The sequence below is a fragment of the Coffea arabica genome, chromosome 10e, assembly GCF_036785885.1.
Source record: "Coffea arabica cultivar ET-39 chromosome 10e, Coffea Arabica ET-39 HiFi, whole genome shotgun sequence".
NCBI classification, from domain to species: Eukaryota; Viridiplantae; Streptophyta; class Magnoliopsida; order Gentianales; family Rubiaceae; genus Coffea; species Coffea arabica.
The window spans coordinates 25,209,906-25,218,925 of NC_092328.1; positions in this window are offsets into that span (position 1 = coordinate 25,209,906).

Below are 9,020 nucleotides of genomic sequence, written 5' to 3' on the forward strand. Positions count from 1 at the left end.
AGGAGGGGAGTTTGTGACGCCACGAAAGAATGAGTGCGAGAACCCGAAAATTTTCTAATTTTCTAGGGTTTATTTTTTTTAATCGCCCGTCTTTTCTAAATTTTTTTTGTTAAAAAAATTCCACAGATAAAGTTTATGAGTAAATATAGTTTTAAGATGATTTTTCTAGTATCGGGTAGTTTTTGAGAAATAAGGAGTGTATATTGGACGTGGGACCCGCTAGTGCGGTAAATGCGATATATTTTTGACAATTTGTTGGGGTTTTCTATTAAGTGATATTATTTTACAAGGTGCTCAGAGATAATTAAAAGTTACCTATATGGATTAGTGTTAGAGAGACAAAGAGATAAGCTTAAGCAAGCAAGGTGACAAGTGTCACTTTGTGATTGGGTTGGACTTTGACCTTTGGACCAACTTTACCAATAAATCAAAAATTGACCAAAATCATCTTCATTCTTCATGCTTCTTGGCTGAACACATTGAGAGAGAAAAGAGAGAAAACCTTTCATTTGGTCACTTCAATTCTTGTCCAAATCTTGAGTTTCAACCGATTAAATTGCAAACCACTCCATAAAACTTGCTAGCTAAGGAAGATTGAAGATCTTGGTGGAGTTGTTTTGTAAGAAAAACCCCTAAGCCATCACCTTTCTTGATATTTGAATGTATCATGTCTAGCCATCCTTTCTTTGTTCTTGATTATGTTAAATTAATGACTTGTGATGGCTAAAGAGATGTTTTTGTGGTAGATTAGCACTTGAATGCATGAATTCCAGTTTAGGGTTTTAATTTTTCCTATTCTGCCCGGCCCTGTTACCTCTAGTTAGAGGCCGAATTGGCCTTAGCAAAAAACATGAAAGTTGTAGAGAATGATGTTTTCTAGTTGTCTGTAAATGTTCAGCCCAATCCGAGCTCGGTAGCCTGAGATAAGACGGAAATACCCAGACTGGTCAAGGTAGGAGTTCAGCGAACAGGGTTGTCATTTCACCCAATCTGACCATGAATTTTCACCATGATCCTTACCGAATTACATTTTGGCCAAAACATGAAAGTTGTAGCCAATGGTATAATCTAGTTTCCTGCAAAATATCAGCTCGAGCCTAGCACTGTAGCTTGTGAAATGACCGAAATACCCTTGACTGTCCATGAAACCTGTTTCGCGCCCAGATTTCTGTTTTCGTATAGTTTTCCATTTTTGACCATGAAAATGCATGATTTGGCCTTGGAGGTCTTCATAAGAAATGTAGGGTTGTGTTTTGGCTTCGAAACACCGTAAGATACACTTCAATCAGACTTCGGTAACCTGAGTTATTGCTGTTTAAAAATTGTGCGGTTAGCCAACCTGTTTGTGAGATTCTGGTTTCGTATATTTCAAATTTGACCTAGTTAGGGTGAAAACTGGACTGAGTTGCCTTCATCAAAGTTGTAACCCTATGTCTTAGCTTCACAACGGTATAAATTTTACCCCAATCTGATAAACGTAGCTTCGATTGTATCCGTTACGCAAAACACGTCAAATCTGTCTTTTGCTAAACCTTTTCCGCACATGTCGTTAGCTTGATTTTGTATTTGTATGACTTGGAGCCTATGGAATGGCTAGTGAAATGAGATGAATTGATGTTGTTTGTAGGTTGGTAATGAAGCATTTATGGGGAAATACTGTCCGAACTTTGAGTATGTATGATTGCTTTGAGTATGTGATTTAGGGCTTGGACTCGGACAAGGTAATGATATATGATGGACGATTTCTGAGCCGTGGAGGTGAGTGACCCTAAACTGTTTCCAAAGTACTTTTGAAATGTTTCTTGCATTATTTACTCGACTGCATATCATGCGTGCTTGCATGTGAGTTCATGACAAGTTTTGGCTTTACTGAGTTCTTGGGGAGTCTTGTGCTGGACACCAACGTCTCCACCCTGTTTATGGTTCATGTTCATGTTTATCTGGAGCTCAAAAAGGGGCTCCCTCTCTCTGTTTACTGTTATACGTTCAAGGATCTATTTGAGCGTTGGGTGTTTAAGTGCAATGATTTCACTGGCTCACCAGAGCAAATATCCGTACATTTGATTTCAGAATCATGATATCATCGAAATGCATTATTGTGAATGATATTTGATTACTGGTTTTATTCGGTTACTCACTGGGCTTTTAGCTCACCCCAAAACTATTTCATTCCCCCCCACAGGGCTCGAGGCGAAGGAAGTGCTTGTAGTACTTATTCATGTGGCTGGATGGATTATCTCCTGTATAGTTTGAGTTTTCGATTTCTCTTGTGTAATAGTTGGGTTTGCATGAATGTTTGGACTTGAATGGATGTATGTGTACGTTCCACGCTTGGGAATTGTTTCCGCTTCGTTTATGACATGTAATTATTGGAGAATTTGATGCACATTTGAGATTTATCTCGTAATTTATTTGAGGACTGTAGTGAACGACTGAGTCCCGGCGAGAGCTGGGCAGGCGGTCCTCCGAACCCTTTGGTTCGCCTTAGGGGAAGGTGGGGCTGTAACAGTTGGTATCAGAGCTTAGGCTTCAGATTCCTGTAGTGTATCCTAGGCTTGAAGTTTTGGATGCCGGACTGTGGGTTTGGTTTGAAATATCAGTGATTCTTGCGGGATGTCTTGACTTGATTGGTACAAGATGGAATGTCGAGGACGACATTCTTTTAAGGAGGGGAGTTTGTGACGCCCCGAAAGAATGAGTGCGAGAACCCGAAAATTTTCTAATTTTCTAGGATTTATTTTTTTTAATCGCCCGCCTTTTCTACATTTTCTTTGTTATAAAAATTCCTCAGATAAAGTTTATGAGTAAATATAGTTTTAAGATGATTTTTCTAGTATCGGGTAGTTTTTGAGAAATAAGGAGTGTATATTGGACGTGGGACCCGCTAGTGCGGTAAATGCGATATATTTTTGACAACTTGTTGGGGTTTTGTATTAAGTGATATTATTTTACAAGGTGCTCAGAGATAATTACAAGTTACCTATACGGATTAGTGTTAGAGAGACAAAGAGATAAGCTTAAGCAAGCAAGGTGACAAGTGTCACTTTGTGATTGGGTTGGACTTTGACCTTTGGACCAACTTTACCAATAAATCAAAAATTGACCAAAATCATCTTCATTCTTCATGCTTCTTGGCTGAACACATTGAGAGAGAAAAGAGAGAAAGCCTTTCATTTGGTCACTTCAATTCTTGTCCAAATCTTGAGTTCCAACCGATTAAATTTGCAAACCACTCCATAAAACTTGCTAGCTAAGGAAGATTGAAGCTCTTGGTGGAGTTGTTTTGTAAGAAAAACCCCTAAGCCATCACCTTTCTTGATATTTGAATGTATCATGTCTAGCCATCCTTTCTTTGTTCTTGATTATGTTAAATTAATGACTTGTGATGGCTAAAGAGATGTTTTTGTGGAAGATTAGCACTTGAATGCATGAATTCCAGTTTAGGGTTTTAATTTTTCCTATTCTGCCCGGCCCTGTTACCCCTAGTTAGAGGCCGAATTGGCCTTAGCACAAAACATGAAAGTTGTAGAGAATGATGTTTTCTAGTTGTCTGTAAATGTTCAGCCCAATCCGAGCTCGGTAGCCTGAGATAAGACGGAAATACCCAGACTGGTCTAGGTAGGAGTTCAGCGAACAGGGTTGTCATTTCACCCAATCTGACCATGCATTTTCACTATGATCCTTACCGAATTACATTTTGGCCAAAACATGAAAGTTTTAGCCAATGGTATAAACTAGTTGCCTACAAAATATCAGCTCGAGCCTAGCACTGTTGCTTGGGAAATGACCGAAATACCCTTGACTGTCCATGAAACCTGTTTCGCGCCCAGATTTCTGTTTTCGTATAGTTTTCCATTTTTGACCATGAAAATGCATGATTTGGCCTTGGAGGTCTTCATAAGAAATGTAGGGTTGTGTTTTGGCTTCGAAACACCATAAGATACACTTCAATCGGACTTCGGTAGCCTGAGTTATTGCTGTTTCACAATTGTGCGGTTAGCCAACCTGTTTGTGAGATTCTGGTTTCGTATATTTCAAATTTGACCTAGTTAGGGTGAGAACTGGTCTGAGTTGCCTTCATCAAAGTTGTAACCCTATGTCTTAGCTTCACAATGGTATAAATTGTACCCCAATCCGATAAACGTAGCTTCGATTGTATCCGTTACGCAAAAACACGTCAAATCTGTCTTTTGCTAAACCTTTTCCGCACATGTCGTTAGCTTGATTTTGTATTTGTATGACTTGGAGCCTATGGAATGGCTAGTGAAATGAGATGAATTGATGTTGTTTGTAGGTTGGAAATGAAGCATTTATGGGGAAATACTGTCTGAACTTTGAGTATGTATGATTGCTTTGAGTATGTGATTTAGGGCTTGGACTCGGACAAGGTAATGATATATGATGGATGATTTCTGAGCCGTGGAGGTGAGTGACCCTAAACTGTTTCCAAAGTACTTTTGAAATGTTTCTTGCATTATTTACTCGACTGCATATCATGCGTGCTTGCATGTGAGTTCATGACAAGTTTTGGCTTTACTGAGTTCTTGGGGAGTCTTGTGCTGGACACCAACGTCTCCACCCTGTTTATGGTTCATGTTCATGTTTATCTGGAGCTCAAAAAGGGGCTCCCTCTCTCTGTTTACTGTTATACGTTCAAGGATCTATTTGAGCGTTGGGTGTTTAAGTGCAATGATTTCACTGGCTCACCAGAGCAAATATCCGTACATTTGATTTCAGAATCATGATATCATCGAAATGCATTATTGTGAATGATATTTGATTACTGGTTTTATTCGGTTACTCACTGGGCTTTTAGCTCACCCCAAAACTATTTCATTCCCCCCCACAGGGCTCGAGGCGAAGGAAGTGCTTGTAGTACTTATTCATGTGGCTGGATGGATTATCTCCTGTATAGTTTGAGTTTTCGATTTCTCTTGTGTAATAGTTGGGTTTGCATGAATGTTTGGACTTGAATGGATGTATGTGTACGTTCCACGCTTGGGAATTGTTTCCGCTTCGTTTATGACATGTAATTATTGGAGAATTTGATGCATATTTGAGATTTATCTCGTAATTTATTTGAGGACTGTAGTGAACGACCGAGTCCCGGCGAGAGCTGGGCAGGCGGTCCTCCGAACCCTTTGGTTCGCCATAGGGGAAGGTGGGGCTGTCACAGTTGGTATCAGAGCTTAGGCTTCAGATTCCTGTTGTGTATCCTAGGCTTGAAGTTTTGGATGCCGGACTGTGGGTTTGGTTTGAAATATCAGTGATTCTTACGGGATGTCTTGACTTGATTGGTACAAGATGGAATGTCGAGGACGACATTCTTTTAAGGAGGGGAGTTTGTGACGCCCCGAAAGAATGAGTGCGAGAACCCGAAAATTTTCTAATTTTCTAGGGTTTATTTTTTTTAATCGCCCGCCTTTTCTACATTTTCTTTGTTATAAAAATTCCTCAGATAAAGTTTATGAGTAAATATTGTTTTAAGATGATTTTTCTAGTATCGGGTAGTTTTCGAGAAATAAGGAGTGTATATTGGACGTGGGACCCGCTAGTGCGGTAAATACGATATATTTTTGACAACTTGTTGGGTTTTTGTATTAAGTGATATTATTTTACAAGGTGCTCAGAGATAATTAGAAGTTACCTATACGGATTAGTGTTAGAGAGACAAAGACAAGTGTCACTTTGTGATTTGGTTGGACTTTGACCTTTGGACCAACTTTACCAATAAATCAAAAATTGACCAAAATCATCTTCATTCTTCATGCTTCTTGGCTGAACACATTGAGAGAGAAAAGAGAGAAAACCTTTCATTTGGTCACTTCAATTCTTGTCCAAATCTTGAGTTCCAACCGATTAAATTTGCAAACCACTCCATAAAACTTGCTAGCTAAGGAAGATTGAAGCTCTTGGTGGAGTTGTTTTGTAAGAAAAACCCCTAAGCCATCACCTTTCTTGATATTTGAATGTATCATGTCTAGCCATCCTTTCTTTGTTCTTGATTATGTTAAATTAATGACTTGTGATGGCTAAAGAGATGTTTTTGTGGAAGATTAGCACTTGAATGCATGAATTCCAGTTTAGGGTTTTAATTTTTCCTATTCTGCCCGGCCCTGTTACCCCTAGTTAGAGGCCGAATTGGCCTTAGCACAAAACATGAAAGTTGTAGAGAATGATGTTGTCTAGTTTGCTGTAAATGTTCAGCCCAATCCGAGTTCGGTAGCCTGAGATAAGACTGAAATACCCAGACTGGTCTAGGTAGGAGCTCAGCGAACAGGGTTGTCATTTCACCCAATCTGACCGTGAATGTTCACCATGATCCTTACCGAATTACATTTTGGCCAAAACATGAAAGTTGTATCCAATGGTATAAACTAGTTGCCTGCAAAATATCAGCTCGAGCCTAGCACTGTAGCTTGTGAAATGACCGAAATACCCTTGACTGTCCATGAAACCTGTTTCGCGCCCAGATTTATGATTTCGTATAGTTTTCCATTTTTGACCATGAAAATGCATGATTTGGCCTTGGAGGTCTTCATAAGAAATGTAGGGTTGTGTTTTGGCTTCGAAACACCATAAGATACACTTCAATCGGACTTCGGTAGCCTGAGTTATTGCTGTTTAACAATTGTGCGGTTAGCCAACCTGTTTGTGAGATTCTGGTTTCGTATATTTCAAATTTGACCTAGTTAGGGTGAGAACTGGACTGAGTTGCCTTCATCAAAGTTGTAACCCTATGTCTTAGCTTCACAATGGTATAAATTGTACCCCAATCCGATAAACGTAGCTTCGATTGTATCCGTTACGCAAAAACACGTCAAATCTGTCTTTTGCTAAACCTTTTCCGCACATGTCGTTAGCTTGATTTTGTATTTGTATGACTTGGAGCCTATGGAATGGCTAGTGAAATGAGATGAATTGATGTTGTTTGTAGGTTGGAAATGAAGCATTTATGGGGAAATACTGTCTGAACTTTGAGTATGTATGATTGCTTTGAGTATGTGATTTAGGGCTTGGACTCGGACAAGGTAATGATATATGATGGATGATTTCTGAGCCGTGGAGGTGAGTGACCCTAAACTGTTTCCAAAGTACTTTTGAAATGTTTCTTGCATTATTTACTCGACTGCATATCATGCGTGCTTGCATGTGAGTTCATGACAAGTTTTGGCTTTACTGAGTTCTTGGGGAGTCTTGTGCTGGACACCAACGTCTCCACCCTGTTTATGGTTCATGTTCATGTTTATCTGGAGCTCAAAAAGGGGCTCCCTCTCTCTGTTTACTGTTATACGTTCAAGGATCTATTTGAGCGTTGGGTGTTTAAGTGCAATGATTTCACTGGCTCACCAGAGCAAATATCCGTACATTTGATTTCAGAATCATGATATCATCGAAATGCATTATTGTGAATGATATTTGATTACTGGTTTTATTCGGTTACTCACTGGGCTTTTAGCTCACCCCAAAACTATTTCATTCCCCCCCACAGGGCTCGAGGCGAAGGAAGTGCTTGTAGTACTTATTCATGTGGCTGGATGGATTATCTCCTGTATAGTTTGAGTTTTCGATTTCTCTTGTGTAATAGTTGGGTTTGCATGAATGTTTGGACTTGAATGGATGTATGTGTACGTTCCACGCTTGGGAATTGTTTCCGCTTCGTTTATGACATGTAATTATTGGAGAATTTGATGCACATTTGAGATTTATCTCGTAATTTATTTGAGGACTGTAGTGAACGACTGAGTCCCGGCGAGAGCTGGGCAGGCGGTCCTCCGAACCCTTTGGTTCGCCATAGGGGAAGGTGGGGCTGTCACAGTTGGTATCAGAGCTTAGGCTTCAGATTCCTGTAGTGTATCCTAGGCTTGAAGTTTTGGATGCCGGACTGTGGGTTTGGTTTGAAATATCAGTGATTCTTGCGGGATGTCTTGACTTGATTGGTACAAGATGGAATGTCGAGGACGACATTCTTTTAAGGAGGGGAGTTTGTGACGCCCCGAAAGAATGAGTGCGAGAACCCGAAAATTTTCTAATTTTCTAGGGTTTATTTTTTTTAATCGCCCGCCTTTTCTACATTATCTTTGTTATAAAAATTCCTCAGATAAAGTTTATGAGTAAATATTGTTTTAAGATGATTTTTCTAGTATCGGGTAGTTTTCGAGAAATAAGGAGTGTATATTGGACGTGGGACCCGCTAGTGCGGTAAATGCGATATATTTTTGACAACTTGTTGGGTTTTTGTATTAAGTGATATTATTTTACAAGGTGCTCAGAGATAATTAGAAGTTACCTATACGGATTAGTGTTAGAGAGACAAAGACAAGTGTCACTTTGTGATTTGGTTGGACTTTGACCTTTGGACCAACTTTACCAATAAATCAAAAATTGACCAAAATCATCTTCATTCTTCATGCTTCTTGGCTGAACACATTGAGAGAGAAAAGAGAGAAAACCTTTCATTTGGTCACTTCAATTCTTGTCCAAATCTTGAGTTCCAACCGATTAAATTTGCAAACCACTCCATAAAACTTGCTAGCTAAGGAAGATTGAAGCTCTTGGTGGAGTTGTTTTGTAAGAAAAACCCCTAAGCCATCACCTTTCTTGATATTTGAATGTATCATGTCTAGCCATCCTTTCTTTGTTCTTGATTATGTTAAATTAATGACTTGTGATGGCTAAAGAGATGTTTTTGTGGAAGATTAGCACTTGAATGCATGAATTCCAGTTTAGGGTTTTAATTTTTCCTATTCTGCCCGGCCCTGTTACCCCTAGTTAGAGGCCGAATTGGCCTTAGCACAAAACATGAAAGTTGTAGAGAATGATGTTGTCTAGTTTGCTGTAAATGTTCAGCCCAATCCGAGTTCGGTAGCCTGAGATAAGACTGAAATACCCAGACTGGTCTAGGTAGGAGCTCAGCGAACAGGGTTGTCATTTCACCCAATCTGACCGTGAATGTTCACCATGATCCTTACCGAATTACATTTTGGCCAAAACATGAAAGTTGTATCCAATGGTATAAA